General features: G+C 40.1%; 1 long non-coding RNA gene and 1 pseudogene across 4 annotated transcripts in view; one reads left to right on the plus strand and one right to left on the minus strand.

The window, feature by feature from the left end:
• Positions 1–13,265, plus strand: part of LOC100999943 — an 86,047-nt gene extending 72,782 nt beyond the window's left edge. For all 4 annotated transcript variants that reach the window (XR_641994.4, XR_641995.4, XR_004180556.1 and 1 more), the window contains one exon: positions 6,969–13,265. This is a non-coding gene — a long non-coding RNA (uncharacterized LOC100999943). The remainder of the gene's footprint in view (positions 1–6,968) is intronic.
• Positions 13,266–18,322: 5,057 nt separating this feature from the next.
• On the minus strand, positions 18,323–20,178 carry LOC101003060 (annotated as a pseudogene).
• Between the last annotated feature and the right edge of the window lie 820 nt (positions 20,179–20,998).

Genomic DNA, 20,998 nt, shown 5'->3' on the forward strand with positions numbered 1-20,998 from the left:
TTTTTGTACTTTATTGTTTCTAGAAGCCTTTTACAAACATGGTTTTATTTGACCCTTGTAACAGTTTGGTTAGAAATAAGAACCAGTTCATGATGTATCTAGTTTATAGGTGAAACGAAACAGAGAAGCTCTTTAGAATATCATGAGAAGAAAGGATGTGGGGAATTATTCAATACAACTTCACCAACATTTTGCATTAAAAGAAAACTGAGTACAGAGTTAAAATCTATGGACCTTGTTTGGTAGGTGTTCTTGGAATTTGTTGTATTAAAAGGAAGAGGTTAGTTAAGATCTCACGGGAGTATGAGGAGCGGATGGGTATGTGTTCCTTATATCTACTATATGATGAGATTAAGTGAAATACTAGCTCAACATATTAGATTAAGTGGCATTTTAGCAAACATGAATGAAAAGCACCAAAGGTTTTAAGGGGGAATTTAAAACATTAGGTAGCAGCTTGTAGAGGATATAGTTAGGGTCATGAGGTCCTTCTTGTTGGCCTTAAAAACACTTCCTGTGCCAGGTTCAAGAGTCAATTGGGAACAGGGCCAACAGAGGATGAGGGGTTTTTTGTTTGTTTTTGTATCGTTTTAAGACAAGGTCTCACTCTGTTGCTCAGGCTGGAGTGCCGTGGTACAATCCCAGCTCACTACAACCTCCGCCTGCCTGTACTCAGATGATCCTTCCACCTCCGCCTCCTGGGTAGCTGGGACTGCAAATTTTTATGTCACCATGCCTGGCTAATTTTGTATTTTCATAGAGATGAGGTTTTGCCATATTTGTCCAGGCTGGTCTTCTTAAACTCCTGGGCTCAAGTGATCTGCCCACCTCAGCCACCCAAAGTACTGGGATTACAGGTGTCGACCACCATACCCAACCAAATGAGTTATAAGTTTGTGATCTGCTTTTAGCCTTTGTCCACAACTGTGGGTCACCGTTCACTCTGTGACATAGACTCTCAGAATGATGGCTCTCTTGACTATGGCACAGATCATAGATTTAGAAGCTCCAGGATGGGAGGACCTTAAAAATCTCCTATCCCAAATAGATTATTTTAAACTAACCCCAGTTGAAGTCCCTGGATAACATACCCAACAAATGGTCTTTTTAACATGAGTATTAAGTTTACTTGGTAACTGGGGACTCCTCCTTGAGTTAGCTTGTCCCTTCTTTTGAGACCTCTTTACAATATTGAGCCAAAATGTTTTTCTATAGCTTCAATTCATTCAGCATATTTGTGTTGTACCACTACTCAAGAACATTGCTTTATTCTCCTGCATATTCAGCATCTCTCCTCTCTAATGTCATCTGAGCTGCCAGACACTGTGCTGGGTAATGGGGATATGGAGATGAATTAGACACCGTCCCCGTCCTCAAGGAGTTCTCAGTCTAGTGAGAGATCAACATCTATGTACACATAGAATTACAACAGTATGGTGTACTCTACAATGGAGGTATGTACAAGATACTCTGGGGTTCAAAGAGAAATCATTTTACAGAGTCTGGAGATGATAGAGCTCAGAGCACCTGGTATGTGAGTTGAGTCTTTAAAGAAGTAAAGTCGCCTTTTGACTAGGTGAAAAACAGAGAAAGGCTTTCCGAGCAAAAGCATGGACATTGGAAGTAGTATGATGAGTTTGGGGAACTACAAATAGTTCTCTAAATTAGGTTGAATATGTAGGTCGGGAATAGTACTTTATATGGCATGCAATGGGATTTGGATTTCATTATAAGTGTTATTTCAGAAAGGTGCTGCGGTGTCCCTTGTAGTAGTGTGGGGTGTGTTCAGGAATGTTTTCAAATCTGGACAGGGAGATGAGTTAGAAGGATACTACAGTGGCTAAGATGAAATGACGTAGGGCTGAAAGGAGTGGGAGTGGCGAAGAGGGGATAATCTCTTAGGAAGTTATACAAATTTAGTGATGCATTGCTTAGCAATGGGGATATGTTCTGAGAAATGTATTTTTAGGTGATTTTGTCCTGTGAACATCATAGAGTATATTAACACAAACCTCTCTAAATGGTATGGCCCTGTTACCTAGGCTATGGCATGACCTGTTGCTCTCCTAGGCTACAAACCTGTACAGCATATGACTGTACTGAATACTGTAGGCAATTATAACAGAATGGTAAGTATTTGTGTACCTAAATATATATAAACATAGAAAAGGTACAGTAAAAATATGATATGATTTTGTGGGACAGCTGTCATATATGAGGTTCATCATTGACCTAAACATTGTTAGGCAGCACATGACTATAGATATAATAGAACTTATAGGAAAAGTTATAGAAAAACTTATAGAAAAAGACCTTGATGAAAAATACTGTCATATTCTTTGTATGAATGTTGCAATTAACTCCTTTTAGATCATAACTTGACCGTACAGGTTGTGGGTGTTTTCTAAGTTAGCTATAGCAAATGTTAGTTCTCAGGGAGCCACTACCGACACACTGGTGCAGCAGACATTTTTCTTAATTCATTTGCTAAGTTGCTGGTCCTTCTCATCAGTAGCAGGCCTACTCTCACTGACACATACCTCCCAAAGTTTTTTTTTGTTTTTGTTTTTATATTAATTCTTAAAAGTGAGCTTTTATATCAAAAGACTCAATTGAGGAAAGCAGTAGCGCCCAAGTAATTATTGTATAATTGCTTTAGATTTTATATGGATCTTAAAACATTTATGGCTATATCTGCAAGTAAAAATTCAATAGTAAAAGAAACCTAAACATATCCAGTGTTTATTTTCTCTTTTTTCAAAGGTATATTGTAAACTCAATGTTCTTTGGGAAATTTTCCAATTAAGGCTCAAAATGTGATATTTAGGATTTAAAATGGCTTTCTATGTGAGAATGGTTGAATTCTAGTCATGTATCGTTGGTTAGACCAGAGGAGAATTTTATATGTAATTAGGACTGCAGGTTTTCAGAGGGCCTTGTAAACACTTATCTGGGGTTGGGAAAAGAGCCCTGAGCAGTGCAGCAGAGCTATGTAAAGTGAGTGTTTGGGTCTTGGGACTATGTAGCCTGGGCTCAAATCTGCTGTCAAACTTACCAATGTGGTCTTGAGTGTGATTCTTCACTTCCCTAGGACTCTGTTTCTCTTCGTGAATAGAATAATATTATTTTTCAATGATGAGTTAAAAATGCCAGACTAATTAATAACACGCATTGCTTAGAACAGGCCTGAAATATGCTAAATGCTGTATCAACTGTTGTTGCTAATAATGGTGTTGACTATGACAAGTATTAAAAGAAGAGATTTGACTAGAGGTACTTATATTTTGAATGATCAGTGATGATGTTAGGGTTGAGAAAATTAAAACCAATGGCAACTGGTTTTCAATGATATGTAGAATGTAAGTTATTTCACAGCACATTTCCTCTGCCAGGTAGAGTGGGAAACCAGATTAATCCTCAGCCACTGATCTGCTAATCTATTCCCACCTCTTGGATTTCCAAATAAGAAAGCTGTTGAAAAGTTGTTGCTGCATGCAGCATCTTCTGCATAAGGTTATCCTGAAAACAAAAATGCATTAGACTTTGTCAAAACTGGATTTGAAACCTGATTCAACTGCTTGCTGTATTTTTGTAGCTTAAAGCTTTCTGTTGACCTTCTAGTTTCTTCCTCTAATACTTAACTATTAGTACAAGTTTCCATGATATTTGTAGTCTTCTCACCGGCCTCTATACATTAATTACAGCTATTATTTAACCCCAGATCTTGGGGCCCAAGCTTCTTGACAAAACAACAGCAGATCCTGGTGCCTGGGAGGACTTCATGGATCCAGCAGCAACCTGGAATGGTGCTCCTCTGAAGAAATCCTACGCGGATGGATATAATACAACCTGCTGAGTATTACTAGCAGCAGGTTAATATTATCATTAATCGTGTCTATGTAACAACTTCAATCTACAGATATATACATTCCTTAAAGTAAAGGACAGTGCCGTACTCATCTTTGTATTATGACCTTTCAATCCAAATTTTTGTGCAGAAGGCCTCATTAAATGTTTGTTGAATGAAAAAATGAATCATCAACAGACCTGACTGTTAATTGAGCGCCTGCTCTGTATGTGATCTCATCAGGCCAGCTTGTCCTTAGTTATTATAGCGTCCAAGCTCTCTTCAGAATGCTTACTCCTGACTTATTCATATCTTCCCGAATTTACTGACGAGGACTTTTCTGCTTGGATACCTGGCCATTAATGACCACGCTTCATCTCAAGTACCATCTCTAATTGATTGATAATGCCTGCCCTGATTGTTTTATAAAAAGATTCTGAAACCAGGTCTTATCTCAGTGTGAAAGACATTTATAACTATTGAAGTACAGAAGTCTACTGCTGCTTTGAAGTGCTGGAAGTAGGGGGAGCCTTGGCACAAGTGCCTCATATTATGTCATATTTCAGCCTGTTTTCCCTGAAACCACTTCATTTCTATGCCTGCACGACAGTGTCCTTGGCTACCCTTTGATGTTACAAACTGCTTTATATATACTGCTACCAGTGCTGCCTAGTTGCTCCTAGGATTGGATGAGTATATTTGTCACAGACAAACCTCATCCTCCTTAATTGAGTTTGCTCCTGCCAGCTGATGATAATTAAGTTTTCCCTTTCAGCACTTAGCTATCCCTTACCTGCTGTGGGATGAAGCCTCCACTCTCCTGTTCACCTCTCACCAGGTTCATATTTTCTTTATCTTATTTATTGTACTTAATCATTATTTTGTGAGGAAACTTTTCTAGGTTTGCCAAGACCATAGCCAAGTACAGATTCAAAACTCCCTTATCCAGGGCCTTACAGAATAAGATCTTTAGCACTGAGAAAAATTAGGTGTTTGCAGATTCATGGGGCAGGGAAGAAGAGGAATTGAGAGGCATGCACTGTAGATGCAGAAGAGAGAAGATGATAATGGATGGAAGATGATCTTGAAAGATGATGCAGGTGAAGCTGGAAGGGTGAAATCTAGCAAACAAGCTCTAGAACAACACGTGTAGGAAGTGGAGAGGTTAGCATAGAGTAGAAGTGGAACTACCTTTTTGCTGGAGCACAGAGATAGGGATAGGAGTAAGGAAGAGGACTTTGCTTAAAGGTAAGTGAAGATTTGTAATGTGGTGTAAAAGTGATGGATGATGGAGAGGAAACTGACCAGGAACAGGAATATGGAGACAAAAGCTGCTAGAACAGAAAGACTAAATATGAACCAGAGTCTTTAAAGGAATAACTAATTGCAAAGCGGCTGGAGTGAGATACATAACAGGAAACATAGTATATCAAAGTAAAAGCTTGATTTGAAACGTTCAAGCTCAGAGGAAATATGAAAGTAGTTTTGGGGCATTATCCCCATAAATACACTTAAAACGTATTTGAATTTACCTTGATTGAGGGGTGGACAGCTAGCAAGAGAGGAATTCTGAAATGGATTTAGAATCAAACTAAGGACCCAGGTGGCATTGTACGCCTATAATCTAACACTTTGGAAAGGCCAAAATTGGGCAGATCCACCTAAAATTCAGGAGTTGAACCAGCCCCACAGTAACAGCATGAGTGAAACCCTGTCTCTACTAAATATGCAAAATTAGCTAGGCATGGTGGCACATGCCTGTATTAGCTACTTGGGAGGAGAGGCTGAGACAGGAGGAATGCCCTTGAACCTGGGAGGCGTAGGTTGCAGTGAGCCAAGATCCCATCCACTAATACTCCAGCCCTGGGTAACAGGGCAAGACTTAGTTTCAAAAATCAGCTATGGACATGGAAGGAAGTAAGAACAGGAGTGGCCTCAGTCTGGGCTAAAAAGAGGCTTTAATGTGAACAAGGTGAGTGCTGAGTAATTGGAAAACTGGAGTGATAGGACCTGTAATCAGAGTATACTTTGGAGTGTTAGATTTCAAAATGGGAGTGGTTAAGATACCTGTGAAGCTAGGATGTCAGATGATAATTTTACGCAGGCTATTGTAACCCAGGATTGCCCAATTAGAGAGAGAGCTAGACCTTAGAGGAATGAACACTGGAGCCGGAGTACAAGGCTTCAGTGACTGAGGAATGACTTGGAGGTTGGCACATGATAACTGTGCAAATACTAGAGAAGAAAGGCTGTAGTGGGATAGTAGATGAGCCTTAGAAGAGATCCAGGTGATTCCTTCTTTTCAACCCAATTATTTGCTGTATGCCTGATACCTCGCTATATACTATCTATTCACCTTTTTGAGTCACCATCACACTTCAGGAGTCGGGAATGAGAGCAATAATTCTGTTGGTGAGGGAGAACAGCTAGGGGAGCTGTTAGCCCTTAGCACTGCTGGAATCTTGTGGCCGTCTCCTAACTCTTTCAAAGGGCTGCAGGCTAGTCAGCTTGAAGTAGCATAAAAAGATTTATTTAGGATCTAAATTTTTCCTTGATCTTGACCTAAGTTAGTTACATCTTCTACCAAGCATTTGTTTAGCCATGTTCCACCATATACTTGCAGCCCAGAGCCTCTAGGTTGAAAAAGTGAGCTAGTGCTGCTCTTAAAAAGCAACAACGACAACAAAAACCAGTCACCAATACATTGATTAACCAGGAGCCAAGACACAAAATCCTATGGTGTATTATTTTTAGGATAAAAGTGGGAACAAAGAAAGTTCATCAGCTAGGTGATGTACTTCTTTGTAAAAGCCATTGTGGGGTCAGAATACATCCAGTTTAGTAGTCAAATGTGTGTAGAATTTCCTATTGTGCTATTATTGTAGGCGTTTCACGAATTGAAGTGAAGAGATGGCCTGAAGGACTTGGAAGGTAAAGCTTAGGAGAAAAACGTCTATAAAACCTCTGACATGGCATGCAGACATTTTTCTTTTGAGTACATTTTACTGGGGAGAGGATTCATGTCTTTTATATTATCCAAATGACTCAATATTCCAAAAGAAATTTAAGAACCACTGTGTTAAAGTGATCAGGCCCTCAGACAACCCATCCCCTCTTGTAGGGGCTGCTTTATATTTATTCCTCAGGAGGAGCTGGTAGAAGACTTCATGTGAGGGAGAAGAAAAGGAAAGAAGTAGCAGGGGACTACTACAACCTCTCTTCATCTCAGCTTCACAAAGCATCATTCAACAAAGGGATCACTATTAAGATCTTCTCCAGACCACAGGTTGCTATTTTCAAATGCATGCTTAGATTTCTCTTTTCTCTTGTCGCATTTCAGAAGTTATTGTACTCACGGATATGTATATATAAACAGTTACTTTCCATACAGCTCCCCATGTTTACGGAAAAAAAAATTCTTGAAACATGATAGAGTACTTGCTCTGTTAGGCCTTCAGTAATGTTGTGGACCCCCCACTGCTGGAATATAGGCCACCAGAGATGGGTTTGGATTTCAGCAATAAATGACCCAGTTTCATAGAAGGAGAGTAGTCAGCTGATTTGAAAGTAACCCCAATCCTTGTGCTTATATTTGTTTACTTTTTCCTTAAGCCTTATAAGTAAGACATATCACTGATGAGATCAAACAAATGCCATAACTTTCTCCTTCCACTGGCACTTTTCTTTCCCACGTATATGCCTTTGGGAGTCACCCTCTTTCATTTGCACTTTCTTCCCATCACTTAAGACCCAGAGAGGCATGAATGCTAAGGTTGAGGTTGAATTTGTCATAGTTATGGCGGGAGTTGAAAAATACTCAAATTGATTACTCTGATGCCCATGCCTTACCTGATCTCATGTCAGCCATTGGAGATGTAGCCAAGGCCAGCAACTCTGCGAACTCCAGCTACAGGATTTGTGCCTGATGTCTCAACTGGTCATTAAATACCAGTAGGAGGGCTTTCCCCATCCCAGGTCCCCCTTTTGATTTGGTCATCAGACATGTCCTTGTTTTAGGATATACAGATACGAACAAAAACAGTATCAGGAGTCCTGGTTAGTTTTTGTCTCTCTTGAGGATGGGCAGGATAGTGTATAGGGAAAGTGGAAATTCTTGTGCATTTCAAATACCTTCCTTTTTTCAGGGGGGAGATGGAGTCTTTCTCTGTCGCCCAAACTGGAGTGCTCTGTCGCCCAAGCTGGCGCAACTTGGGCTCTTGGCTCACTGCAACCTCTGCCTCCTGAGTTAAAGCGATTCTACTGCCTCAGCCTTTCCAATAGCTGGGACTACAAGCACATGCCACCACACCCAGCTAATTTTTGTATTTTTAGTAGAGATGGGGTTTCACCATGTTGGCCAGGCTGGTCTCGAACTTCTGACCTCAAGTGATCTGCCTGCCTTGGCCTCTCAAAGTGCTGGGATTGCAGGCGTTAGCCACCGTGCCTGAATCAAATACATTCCTAATGAATCCTCAGGAGACCTTTGCTCACACCTTCTGTCACCTTATCCTGGCTCTTGCCTCATTTTTCTTTTCTGGAGTCATCCTAGGGAATTTCTTGCTCTCACTGACCTTCTTCCATTTCTTTCCCCACCTTGATGAGTTTCAGTAGGTCTTTTTTGCTTTCTGTCATCCTAAGACATTTGTCTCCAACAAGCCCCCATCTGGAAGTTTTATTGTGAATGAGTGAATGAAACCTTAGAGAGTGTTGCGAGTTACATTCATGTTGCCCTTGGATATAAAAAGAGAGGCAGATGCATTTGCTTTTGGGGTCTTAGTCGTGAATTATTTGCCTAGGCCAATGTCCAGAAAAGTTTTTCATGGTTATACTGTAGAAATGTTATGATTTCAGGTCTCAGATTTAAGTCATTATTCTATCTTGAGTTGATTTTTATGTAAGGTAAGAGAGATGGATTCAGTTTCATTCTTCTACATGTGGGCTATCTACTTTTCCCAGCACCATTTATTAAGTAGGATGTCGCTTCCCCAGTTTATATTTTTGTGTGCTTTGTTGACGATCAGTTGGTTATAAGTAGTTGGCTGTATTTCTGGGTTCTCTATTCTGTTCCATTGGTCTATGTGTCTACTTTTATACCAGTACCATGGGTACACTAAAATCTCAGACTTCACCACTATACAATTCATCCTTGCAACCAAAAACCACTTGTACCCCCAAATTTACTGAAATAAGTATTTTTAAAGATTTTAAAAATAGAGAGGAAAGAGAAGGAGGCTATGAAATTCCACAATGGAGTTACAAATGCTTGACATAATTTAGTGGAGATTGGACTTAGAAGCTTACATGAATGAGGCAAACCTGAGATCTCTGATGTTTGTAAATGAAGATAGGAGTGAACTTACTGCCCTTAGGAATGGAGGGAGGGAAGGAAGGGAGAAAATGAGAGATGCCATAAATCTGTTACTTCAGTGGATTTGAAGTAATCCTTTGAAGCAGGCAGTGAGACTTACTTCATAAATCCATACCTTTTTAATGTGGATTAGAGAGAAGGTGTTGCACTGCAATACCTCTGTTGCTACTGTGAGAGTCATTGCCAGCCACTATTCTCATGTCAAGCTGCCCTTGTGGCGGTTTCTCTTGACCCAATTTAGAAACAACCCAAAACAAGATTTGTAACTTAGAGGAATTCTTTGATTCTGTGACAAGGGGTCTGTGACTCCCCCTAAAGGGATCAAGTACACAGGAGATAGTACAAGTAGTACTAAATAGCCAGCTTAAAAAACTGGATAGGTGAGATGAGACAGGGACAGTGGACAGAATGGCTCCAGGCATCCCCAGACACCACATCTGGCATCAGGAAATAGTACAATGGAAAGTCTACCCTTGGACCTACTATTTGTCATTCCCCAGGGCATGATGGAATATCTAGAGTTGCTTTGGAGAAGGGTTGCAAAATACTATTTCATAGAAGAGATTTAGAAGAGGGGAAACTCCCAATTACATAAGGTGGGCATTATAGCTTTTCAAAACATTGGTTCCCTCTATAGGTCATGGAGATTGATCCCAGTATCAGCCTATGGCTTACTAGGCCAGTTTAACTGAAAGATTTAATGTGCTTGGAGGGATGCTGCCACCTGCACTCTCATTTTGGCAGATGTTTATCACCAGTGAGTGCAGTACCTAAAGGAGCAAGAGGACAATAAGCACCCAGTGGACAACAGTGTGGCATTTTGAGTGAAGATAGCAACTGAAAAGATCATGGGCTTGGCTAGATTGGGCTGGGCTTGTTTTTTAAAAGTTAAAAAAAAAATGTTTTCCTTCATGATAAAAGTAACAGGTGATCATTGTTAAAAAATAAAGTGCAAAGTATGAATTAAAAACTAAATAATATGTATAATTTTATAAGCCAGAAAACAATAATTTGTAATATTCAGGTGTATGTCCTTTCAGTCTTTTAAAAAATTATGTATATAACACAGTTTTATAACAAAATTGATATCATATTGTATATACCATTTAATTTTTTCATTTGAAAATTCACAAGTGTATTTCCATGTTATCATTCTTTGAAAAATACAATATTAAGTGCTACCTAATATCTTATGGATTTAACAAAGTTTATTTAGATGATATCATGTTATTGGACATTTTGATTATTATCAAGTTTGCTTATAGAATTTAAATGTAATGAAGAACATCATTGTACATTAACCTTTATGCACATCTGTAATTATTTCTTTAGAATAAGGTTCCAGAATTAAAATTATTTGGTTTGGATGATGAGAGCATTTAGTAGAGCATCTGACAGGTGGTGTTGAGTTTTCCTCAATACAGTTGCGCAAATTACATTCCCACCAGTAGTGTATAAATGTGAATATCCCTCCATACATTCATCAAAACATGGCCTTTCTATTTTTGTAAATCTCTGCTAATTTAATAGGTAAAAATATACCTTTATTTCTTTAAAATTTGTATTTGTAATTTACACACAGTAAAATTCATTCTTTTTAGTGTATGGTTCTATGGGTTTTGACAAATGCACAGTCATGTATCTTCTACACTAGTACCATACACAGAAGTTCTGTCACTTTAATAATTTCTCTTGGTGGCTCTTTTTGTATTCAACCCTTTGCCCCATACTCAATCTCTGGAAATGATCAATTTGTTCTTCATCTCTATGGTTTTGCCTTTTCCAGAAGTCATATAAGTGGAATCATGCAATACGTAGCCCTTTTGGTCTGGCTTCTTTCACTCCTTTTTATCACTGAGTAGTATTTCATTGTGTGGATGTACCACAGTTTTATTATCCATTCACTAACTGATGAATTTGTAAGATGTTTCTAGTTTTGGTGAATATGAATAAATTTGCTATAAACTTTCAGGTATAAGTTTTGTATGACATAAATGCTCATTTTTATAGGGTAAATGCTTTGGAGTGGGAATGAGTGCCAGACTGTTTTCTAAAGTTTCCCTAGCATTTTGCATTCCAATTACAAATATGTGAGAGTTCCAGTAGCTTTGTATCTTTACCAGTATTTAGTAATTTTGTATTATACATATATATGTGTATATATATATATTCATTTAAATTTTAATCGTTGTTAGAATTTGTAATTCCCTAATGATATATGGTATTATCTTTTATTTGTTTATAATTGACACATAATTGTTTATGGGATACAATGTGATGTTTCAGTACATGTGTACATTGTATAATGATCAAATCAGGATATCACCTCAAACCTTATGATGATCTTACAGTTAAAGTGGTATATTCTTGCAAAGTGTCTGTTCAGATCTTTTGCTCCTCTTTTTATTGGATTGTTCCTTTTCTTACTGTTTTTATATTTTTTTAATATATTGATACAAGTCCTTTGTCAGATACATTATTTGGAAATATATTTTCCTAGTCTGTGACTTGTCTTTTCATTCTTTGAACACTGCCTTTTTTAGAGCAAAAATTTTAATTTTGATACGATTCACTTTATCAATTTTTTACTTTTGATGTTGCAGTGTAAGAACACTTGTCTAACCCAGTGTCATGAAGATTATATCATATTTTCATCCAGAAATTTTATAGTTTTAAGTTTTACATTTCTATCTATTATCCTTTTTGAATAAAGGTTTGTATAAAGTTTAGCTATGGGTCAAGGTTCAATTTTTAAAATATGGCTATCTAATTGTTCTAGTACCATTTGTTGAAAAGATTGTTTCTTTTTTATTGCATTGCTTTTGCACTTTTGTCAAAAAATCAATTGATTATATTTGTTTGGGTCTAAATCTGGGCTGCCTATTCTGTTCCATTGTTATCCATTCACAAATACTACATTTTCCTAATTACTTTATAGGAAGTCTTAAAATTAGATAGTGTGTACAACTTCATCTCAAAAATCGTGTTGATTACTACTTTGCTTTTGCATAAATTTCAGAATTGTTGCTTTCTATAAAAAATTCTGCTAGTATATCTATTGAGATTGAATTAGATCTATAGATGAATTTGAAGAAAATTTACATCCTCACAATATTTTGTCTTTAGGCCACAGACATGATATAGCTGTATATTTATTTTGGTCTTGATTTTTTTTTCCACTTTCAGCATACTGATCCTGGATATATTTTATATTTATACCAAATATTTTATACATTTTCTACTGTTGTAAATGGTAGTGGTTTTTAAATTTTCAAACATTCATTACTAGTATATAGAAATAAAATCATTTTTAAAAAATGTAATGGCATTTATTGTTTTTCAATTTAATAAACTGCATCTGGACAACACAGTGATTAAAAATGTTGACAATTGGGACAATGTAAGTGTAAAGGTAAAGGTAACAATTTTTACCTTGATAATATAAAGGTAAAAACGTAGTCGACAGTGTATGGGGACAGAAGAGGAAGTGAGTAGGAAGGGCAGAGTGGGAATATTAATAGCTTCATCTTTTATAGAGAGAACACACTGATGTGAACAGCAAATAGGTGTATATGCATCTGAAAGTCACTTTTGGTATGTTGATCTTGTATCCTGCAACTTTGCTAAACTCACTTATTAATTGTAGGAACTTTTATGCATATTTCTTGGCATTTTCTATATACAGTGGTGTCTGTATAGTTTACTATTTACATGTGAATATTGATAGTTTAATTTCTTCCTTTCCAATCTGCTTGCCTTTTATGTCTTCTTGAAATACTGCATTGGCTAAGACTTGCAGTAAGAAGTTAAAGGGGAGTGTTTGGAGCACACATTGCCATATCTCTGATGTTAGTGTGGCTGGGGGGAAGCGTTCAGTATTTCATTAAGTATGATGTTAGCTATAGGTTTTTTGTAGATATTCTTTATCAGTTTAAGAAAATTTCCTACGATTACTAGATTGCTCAGAATTGTTTTAAGATCATGAGTTGATAATTCAATTTTGTTAAATACTTTTTCTGTATCCATTAAAATAATCATGTGTTTTTCTTAGTCTGTCATTATAGCCCATTGTATTGCTTGATTTTCTTTATTAAGGTATATTCATTCCCATAGAAAATTCATGTTTTTTGTTGTTGTTGTTTGTTTTTTGTGGGGGGGTGGGGGGTAAGTAGTACCACCTTATTCAGTGTTGTAGGAAATTTCAGGTTACTTCTTAAAAACAAAACCTGGGCAGCCTGGTCAACATGGTGAATCCCCATCTTCACAAAAAATTACGACAACTAGCCAGGTGTGGTGGTGCATGCCTGTAATCCCAGCTACTTGGGAGGCTGAGGCAGGAGAATCCCTTGAACTCGGGTGGTGGAGGTAGCAGTGAGCCAAGATCGCAGCACTGCACTCTCGTCTGGGCGATAGAGTGAGACTGTCTCAAAAACAACAACAACAACCAAAAAAAACCTGTGAGGTTGTAGGTTCTTTCCCCTTTTTCCTTTCTTTTTTTTTCCTTTTTCTCACTCTGTCACCCAAGCTGGATGGGAGTGGAGTGCAGTGGTGTGATCATGGCCCACTGCAACCTTAACTTCCTTGGCTCAAGTGATCCTCCTGAGTAGTTGGGACTACAGGTATGCACTACCTTGCCTGCCTAATTTTTTACTTTTTGTAGAGACAGGGTTTTGCCATGTTGCCCAAGCTGGTCTCAAACTCCTGGGCTCAAGAGATCCACCCACCCAGGCCTCCCGAAGTGTTGGGTCTACGGGAGCAAGCCACTGCACTGCGCCCAGGTTACTTCTTAAAACCTGGCCAGGTGTGGTGACTCACACCCATAATCCCAGCACTTTGGGAGGCTGAGGCAGAAGGATTGCTTGAGCTCAGGAGTTCAAGACCAGCCTGGCTAACATAGCAAGGCTCCAGCTATTGGGGTGGCTGAAGTGGGTAGATTGTTTGAGCCTGGGAGATTGAGGCTGTATTGAGCCATGATTGCACCACTGCACTCCAGCCTGGGTAACAGAGGCAGACCCTGTCTCCAAAAAGAAAAAATGAAGAAAACACACACAAATAAAAACAAAGAAAAGAAATAAAAAATTCCCAGAATAACAAAGCAGGAAATAATAATTCTATAATCCAAAAAACACTGGGTGATCCTTCAGTTGGAGGGAGGAGGAGTCAGTTAAGTAGCTCACACAGTAGATATGGAAAAACCAGAGTTGAGTTTGGTTGGTGTGGCTTTTAGGAGTTAAGTTCTCCACCTAAGGCAATTGGATAATTAATTGTTCTTGAGGGATAATTAGTCATTCTAGAAAAAAGAAAAAAGGTTGATTGGGAGAAGGAACCTAGGGAGGGCAGATGGTGCATCACTTAATATTAAATTGCTTCCCTACACTATGTGGCTGAGTGTCATGGACTTTCCTCCCTCTCTGCCCCTTTGAACTCCCACTGTTAGCAAAGCTGGAAAGCACACACTTGTATCTCATTCTTAAGGCCTGTGTACCACCTCTCAGGGTCCATAGCTGTTCAGTATGGCAAAGGGCAGACTTGTTTTCTCTTCCACTTTGCTGCTTTGATGAGGTTAACACACTGGAATGAAAGAGGAGGGCATGGCCGGGCGCGGTGGCTCAAGCCTGTAATCCCAGCACTTTGGGAGGCCGAGGCGGGCGGATCACAAGGTCAGGAGATCGAGACCATCCTGGCTAACACGGTGAAACCCCGTCTCTACTAAAAAAAATACAAAAAAACTAGCCGGGCGAGGTGGCGGGCGCCTGTAGTCCCAGCTACTCGGGAGGCTGAGGCAGGAGAATGGCGTAAACCCGGGAGGCGGAGCTTGCAGTGAGCTGAGATCCGGCCACTGCACTCCAGCCTGGGCGATAGAGCGAGACTCCGTCTCAAATAAATAAAAAGAAAAGGATAACAAAAAAAAAAGAAAGAGGAGGGCAGGACATCTGCCAAAGTGCAAGGAAGGAATAAGAGTATATGAAACAACTGGGAAAAGGATTGACACTTCAGAAAGTTGACCTCGAACTGTTCACTGGTATTTAATCTGATGCTTCCCTCAAGTCCTGAATACTCTTTCTGGAAGCAGAGAGGCCAGGCCAAGAGTTGTTCCGGCTCCTCCAGACCACCCCTCCCCCTCTCCCCCAGGGCCCATCAGGTGAGTGCCTGCAGAAGCTAGAGGCAAGTCCCAGCTCTCTTGTATAGCTGATGTATGCCCTGAGACATACTCCATTTGTAGGATTCTCCTGTGCTCCAATTCACCAAATTCTGCTGACTGTTCAGAGCAGGGTAAAGCGTCTCCTAGATAATCCCTCCCCCAAAATGGAGTCCTCAGGGACAGTTATTCATTGAATAACCTCCAGGTTATCTACTTTGGGAAATGCGGGAATGCTATAAACTGAATTTTTTTCCAGCAGTCGCAGAAGCCAGACACCTCGAAGTCGATTGTTCTTCATTCTCCAGAGTTCCCAAGTGGCATTTCAGAGCACAGGAATTCACTCTTCCACCCAGATGTTCCTCTCACACTGAGTCACGCACCCCAGGTTCTAGCAGCAGATATCTCCAAGCCAACCACCCTAATGAAAAATGCAGGTTTCCACACCAGTTTTCCATACCAGCTCTCCAACCATTAAGAGTACACATGACTCCCATGGTGCACTTGGGTTATCACAATAAAAGTACATTTATATAAAGTAAAAAACATAATGTGGAGCAAATATATACATATACATGTACATTGTTAGAGTTCAAGTGAATATACAGTTTTCAAGTGTGTAAATAAATGCAAGTCATCTGAGACGTTTACAGTGGTCCCCAAAACTATAGGAGAGAATAAAGTAAAATAGCTATAGGTAATTAAAAGCTAATTAGATAAATCAAGTTACAGTTTCATCCTTCAGATTAAGGTGCTCCAATATAATCCATACCACAGCAAACAAAATCCTGAAGAATTCTGCTGCCAATCATCTTGCCTCTTAACCGAAATATAACAAGAACATACGTAAAAGAGATTACTGATTTAGTTAATGCTATCATCTCATAACCCATTCACACCACTGGCCTGTGATATTCTTCCCCTGGGAGAGATGTCAAGATTTAATGAGATTCTATCATAACCTGTAGAAAAAATGAGCAACACGGAAACATTCCAATTCCAATCTTAGGTGAGTTCCAATGAAATTGCTTGAAGAACTGAACTAGTGCTTTTTAAGGGGAAAAGTGCCCTAGTTTTTTAAAAATATGTCTATAAATCTAGTTTTAAAAACATAGCAATTGGCTGCATGTGGTGGCTCATGCCTATAATCTCAGCATTTTGAGAAGCCGAGGTGAGAGGACTGCTTGAACCCAGGAGTTCAAGACCAGCCTGAGCAAAATAGGGAGACCCCCATCTCTACAAAAATAAATTTAAAAAGCTGGGCATGGTGGCATATACCTGTGGTTCCAGGTACCTGAAGGGCTGAGGTAGGAGGATCGCCTGAGCCCGGCAGGCCAAAGCTACAGTGAGCTGTGATCGTGCCACTGCACTCCAGCCTGGGCGAGGAGAGCAAGACTCTGTCTCAAAAATAAATACACAAAATACAGCAGTCCAAAAATGTGTCATCTTCTTTCTCTTCACAATTTTATAACAAGGAGGTAAAATGCCTGTGAGTCTATTCATTATGGAAAATAAAAAAGAAACATTTTTTATATTTGAGACTGAGGCATTTTGGTTTTCTACTGGCTTTAGATTCTATTAACTGCATGAAGCCCCTCACTACAACTTCCCCAGTATCCTAGAAACAATTTGGCTTTCCTTTTAGGCAGGAACAGGAAGTATTCAAAGGACAGACATATGGACATAGGCCCTTCAGGGTCGAAGTCTGTGGTTTCTTGTGTCTCAAGACTCAATGTCTTGAGAAGTTCATGGACCCTGTCCTCCATCCAGGAAGTGCTGCCAAAGAAACCAGGGGATCTAGCAAAGACTCAGGAGAAAATGGCCAAAGGAATTCTGACATTCCATACCTGAGTGAACTGTTTTCATGAGTGCTTTCATCACCCAATCCCCTATCAAGGCACTGAACAGGTGGCCAGCAGGAAACCTGCTGTCGCAAGAGGAGGGCTTTGACCAACTTCCCCTAATTGAGTAAAAAGTGATTCTCTTAATTTCTGTATTCTATTTTTCATATCTCCAGTAGAAGGGCCCTGTGGATCTAAATAGAGCACATTTTAAGGCTAGAGAGTAGTAGAAGTTGATGTTTAGACAAGGCAGCTTGTTCAAAATCTGAAAGGCACACCCAGAGGCTTTCTCTAAACATTTTGGCTCCCATAAAAAAAAATTTAAAACAGGACCCAAGTCTGAGAAGCTGGGTACATTTACATGGTATCAAAAATTTAGCATCTGCAGCCAAAAGCCACACCTGTGCTACTCATGAGAAAGTACATGTATGTAACAGCAGCAATTGCATGGTCCTTTTTTTTTTTTTTTTTTTTTTGAGACGGAGTCCCCGCCTTTTCCCCCGGCTGGGACTGCAGTGGCGGATCTCAGCTCACTGCAAGCTCCGCCTTCCGGGTTCACGCTATTCTCCTGCCTCAGCCTCCCGAGTAGCTGGGACTACAGGCGCCCACCACCTTGCCCGGCTAGTTTTTTTTGTATTTTTTAGTAGAGAGGGGGTTTCACTGTGTTAGCCAGGATGGTCTCGATCTCCTGACCTCGTGATCCACCTGTCTCGGCCTCCCAAAGTGCTGGGATTACAGGCTTGAGCCACCGCGCCCGGCCTATTGTCCTTTTCTTATTTAAAGCTTTCTCAGGTAAGCTTTAATAGCTGGAGGATATATATTAAAAAAAAATCTCAACGTGAAAGAAAACCCCAGTGTTGAAACACATTAATACCTCCTGTGCCATCTGAATCTCTGGCTCAGGATCAGAACTTATGATCACGTCTCTGGTGGCCATAAAATATTTACAATCTAGTTAAAGGCAAAGTGGCATTTAAAAATAAAGTCTTGGGGACCCATAGTAAAAGATTCACTGTAATTATTAACCTGGCTTCAATTGGTAAAATTGACTCTTGCCAGATAACATGTGAGGGAGATGATGATTCGGAACCTGCTAGCTGGTTATGAGGCATAGCGAGTCCTTAACCTCAAGAACAGGTGGAAACAAACTCACGGAAACATGCCCATGTTTTATTCTGGTGATTTACATCTTTCCTGCTTTTTTTGCTAACGTGAGCCTGGATGTGGAGCGTGGGGGTTTCTTCCATGACTGATTGGCAGGTTGTCAGTGTAGTCTTCCAGCTTAGGATCCTGGAAATCCTTCTTGCTTATTATTGTTTTCTTCTGTTTGAGGAGCAGCTGGATCAGCTCATTCTGGGTTAGCTGTGCATACGCAAAAGCAGAATCCAAGGGGTTGTTTTTCTTCATCATGGTCTCGTTGATCAAGTTCTCCCTGATGATGGTGACAGTTCCCAAGCTAGAGATAGCGATCTTGGTGGCCATTGTGTTCACTGACTTCAGGATGAAGTCAAGGTTTGACTGCTCTGGTTTTTGGAGCCATCACAGAATTGGTGATTCTGTTCAGACTTGGATTCTTGGTCAGCTTTTGGTTCTGTGATCTGCGCATCTTCAAAGGGGTTCAGATTGTTACTCCTTCTGGAGACAATAGCTGCAGTGTCTTTCTCCAGTCTTCTCGTAAGGTCTTCAACAGGCCCTGAATCATCCTACCCGGCTTGACCTCCGTAAGCATGCCTTCCTTCTTCCCCAGGATGGTAAGAGGGTTTTCACCTTCACTGTTCTTAGCCATATCCTTCTTCCCCGTCACCCGAGAAAGCAAAGAAGACGTTATTCTGCTTCTTGCTCTCTTTGGTTTCTTTTGCAGCTTCCAAGTTTGCTGGAGCCCTGTTTTCTCTAATGTCTCCACAGAACAGTGGTCAGTAGGATGGTAGAGACATGGACTTCAGAGAGTTCTTGGTGGAAGACTCAAAGAGCCACCTGTCATGAGACATCCCACTTCCTTCTCCAGGTTACTTTCAAGACTGAGCAGCCAGGTTTTTGGTAGATAAGAACAAACGCTTCTTCCTGAAGCCCTGGGGCTTCAGGTAGGAAGAAGGACTGCTATACTTGTTCTCACCCTTGGCTTCTGACTGCTCCAGTTAAACATGGTTCCCATTGATACAGACATTAGAGTGGGAAAGGACTTCATTTGTAGACCGAAGACCCCCAAGAAAGGAAAGTCCTTCCATTTTGGGAAGGGTGATGTTGATTTCGTTTAGCTGCTTAAGATATGTACCTGCTATTGTCTTGTGAGACATGACATCTGAAGCTGAAGAGGAGTCCCTCTCATTGTTGTCATTGTCCCACCGGGACTGAAAGTCTCCCAGTTGAAGCAGCACTTTAGCTTTGAAGTCGGCAGGGCAATCATGGATCAGGAATGGTGGAGGCAGCATCTGATGCACTATCTGTATTATTCCCCTTGATCTTGTCTTTAAGTTTTCCAAATGGATTCCGAGGCTTGTCTTTGATGAAAAGGCAAAACATGCTGGCAGTCATGTTGTTTCTCATAAACTGGATGTCAACCTCAATTTCTCCTCTTTATCCTTCTCTCCTGGTTTGGATTTCAAGATATACCACTGCATCTTCCTGCTCCCCTAGTCTGGGTGCAGCTTCTGCAGGTACACCTCGGCGAAGCCCAAGTACAGTAGCAGCAGCAGCTCAAAGGTGGCCTCCTCCTCTGACACTGAGGTGGCATACTTCTACTTACCCACCTGAATCAACGAGTACACGTTGCTTGTACCTTCAAGTCCTTGATTTTTGGCCCCTGGCCCTATGCCCGCAACACTGTCACCTGCACGTGGATTGGAAACCACATAGCCCCTGGACCTGCTAAGGCCATTAAGGACAGGATGATGATGCCTCGGCTGACTGACGTGAGAAGATTGCCACGACCCATGGCCTCTACGGCTGTCCTACCAACAGAAAATTCATAATGTTGTGCAGGCATTACCACTACCTAGTTCCAGAACATTGCTATTGCCCCCAAAATAAATCCTGCATTCATTAAGCAGTCACCCCTACTTTCCCCCATCCCTGTCAACCACTGATTTGTATTCTGTTTCTATGGATTCCCCTGTTCTGGATAATTCATGTAAATGGAATAATACAATAGATGCCTTTTATCATGGGTTTCTTTCACTTAGGATGTTTTGTAGGGTAATTCTTACAGCATGTATCAGGACTTCATTTTTTTTTTTTTTTGAGGTGGAGTTCCATTCTTGTTGCCCAGGCTGGAATGCAGTGGTGCACTCTCAGCTCACTACAACCTCTGCTTCCTGGGTTCAAGTGATTCTTCTGCGTTGGCTTCCCAAGTAGCCAGGATTACAGGTGCCCGGCACCATGTCCGGCTAATTTTTTTGTATTTTTAGTAGAGACAGAGTTTCACCATGTTGGCCAGGCTGGTCTCAAACTCCTGACCTCAGGTGATCCGCCCTCAGCCTCCCAAAGTGCTGGGATTACAGGTGTGAGCCACCACGCCCAACTTTCATTCATTTTCATGGAGAAAAATATTTAATTTATACCATATTTTGTTTATCCATTTATCCATTGGTTGTTTCTACTTATTTTAGCTATTATGAATAATATTGCTGTGAATATTTGTGTACAAGGTTTTAGTGGACACAAGTTTTTATTTTTCTTTAGTATATATCCAGGAATGGAATTGCTGGGTCATATTGTAATTCTGTTCAACTTTTTGAGGAACTTCCCAACTGTTCTCCATGGTGGCTGTGCCATTGTATATTCCTACTAGCAATGTTTGAAGTTAC

Source organism: Papio anubis, chromosome X, assembly GCF_008728515.1.
Source record: "Papio anubis isolate 15944 chromosome X, Panubis1.0, whole genome shotgun sequence".
Taxonomy (NCBI): Eukaryota; Metazoa; Chordata; class Mammalia; order Primates; family Cercopithecidae; genus Papio; species Papio anubis.